Source organism: Sinocyclocheilus anshuiensis, unplaced genomic scaffold, assembly GCF_001515605.1.
Source record: "Sinocyclocheilus anshuiensis isolate Anshui unplaced genomic scaffold, SAMN03320099.WGS_v1.1 scaffold446, whole genome shotgun sequence".
Lineage (NCBI taxonomy): Eukaryota > Metazoa > Chordata > Actinopteri > Cypriniformes > Cyprinidae > Sinocyclocheilus > Sinocyclocheilus anshuiensis.
In genome coordinates, this window is record NW_015544247.1 from 3,883,911 (window position 1) to 3,885,874 (window position 1,964).

At 58.9% G+C, this 1,964-nt stretch overlaps 1 protein-coding gene across 2 annotated transcripts in view; it reads right to left on the bottom strand.

Moving 5' to 3' along the window:
- Positions 1 to 1,964, bottom strand: part of efr3ba (EFR3 homolog Ba (S. cerevisiae)) — a 33,868-nt gene that overhangs the window by 22,569 nt on the left and 9,335 nt on the right. The window lies entirely within an intron of this gene.

Here is a 1,964-nt window from a genome sequence, read left to right on the forward strand (position 1 = left end):
CACAGCGTGAGCATAAAAAGGCAGCCGGTGCAACGCATACCAGTTTTTCGCTTGGGAGCCTAGCGACAACATCGTTCTGCTCCTACCAAATTGCTTTGTATGTGATGAGTCTAGCACGCTCTAGGGAGCTTTTTGTGTTGGCGGACGGCGCTTCAGCAGTGGTCGTTCCTGTGTCGAGTGGGTTGCGCACTTCAGGCTGCACTAACCAGTTTGTGGAGTCATGTTGAGGCAACCAGTTGAGCCGCCAAAGGAACACGCTGGGCCCTCTTCTAAGAGCGTACCAGCGGTATCCTTCGGTGCTCTTCCCGACGACTGGATGTCGATCACTGCATCGGAGGGAGAGCTCTCTGGAGAGGAAGATTTGGCTGCGCTGCCGCCTTCAGGTTCATCAGGCCAAGGCACTGATGGACCTGCAAGAGGGTGGTCATGATCCGGAAGTTCTGAAAGAGCTCCGAACCGCTACTAACCTCGCGCTCCGAGCGACAAAGGTCACCGTGAGTACTCTGGGTCGTGCGATGTCCACACTTGTGGTCCAGGAGCGCCATCTCTGGCTGTGTCTGATCGACATGAGGGACGCCGACAAAGTTCAGTTCCTCAATGCCCCTGTGTCCCAGAACCGGCCTCTTCAGAGACGCGGTCGAGAGCTCTGCCCAGCAGTTCTCGGCTGCACAGAAGCAGACTGAGGCGATTCACATCCTGCCCTGGAGGGCAGCTGCTGCCTCCACCCATCCGCCGGCCGCAGCGTCCCAGCCTGCTCGTCGCCAAGGGCAGCCCCCCTGCATCCGTCCCCGTGCCAAATCCGCAGCAGCCTCGAGCAAGCGGCGCCGTGGAGCTTTGCGTAGGCAGGCTGCCCCGCCCATCCAGGCCCCTGTCAAACCTGGCGGTGAGCAGAAGAGCAAGAGGCCCCGGGACGAGCGACCCAGGGAGGGAGGAAGCTGCTCTTTGGGGGATGGTGAATGCACCTCTCCCTCCCCCGGAGGAGGGCCAGCTGGAGAATCTGGAAAATCTCGACGCGAGAGCAGTTTTCTCTGTCCCAGGAGGGCACAGAGAGTCGCGGATGGATCAACACCGGACCACACTCATCCTCCTCCATCGCCAGCAGGCAGCATCGGGCAGTTCGAGAGCGTCAACAAAGGCCCTCTGCCAAACTGTGGAACCAGGTAAGCGTTGCACCCTCACAAGCTGCCCGAGTTGGGTCCCTGCGTTCCACCTCGCTGCCCCACTGCGGGTATGGCGGTGGTTCCGTTGGTCCCGCTTGCACGGTATCTGGGTGCCTGGCTAACACTACCCAGCCCATCTCGCTGGCTTCTGCAGACCATCAGCCTCGACTATGCGATTCAGTTCTCCCTGCGTCCCCCCAAGTTCAGTGGCATCCACTTCACGACAGTGAAGGCGGCCGATGCTCCTGTCTTTTGTGTGGAGATCGCAGTCCTACTGGCGAAGGATGCGATAGAGCCGGTCCCTCCAGCCGATATGAATACAGGGTTTTACCCTGAAGGACGCGTATTTTCATGTGTCGATCCTTCCGCGCCACAGACCATTTCTGCGGTTTGCGTTCGAGGGACGTGCATTCCAGTACAAGGTCCTGTCCTTCGGGCTGTCCCTGTCTCCCCGTGTCTTCACAAAAGTCGCGGAGGGGGCTCTTGGGGCTCTTGTAGAGCAGGGAGTTCGCATCCAATCTCAACGATTGGTTTATACTAGCACAGTCTCGGGATCCTCGGGATCAGCACAAGGACCTGGTGCTCCGGCACCTCAGCCAGTTGGGTCTTCGGGTCAACTGGGAAAAGCGCAAACTCTCCCCGACGCAGAGGATCTCTTTTCTCGATATGGAGTTGGATTCGGTCGAACAGACAGCACGCCTCACAGAGGAACATGCGCGGTCGGTGCTGAACTGCTTGAATTCGTTCAAGGGCAGGACAGCGGTCCCACTGAAACTATTTCAGAGGCTCCTGGGGCATATGGCA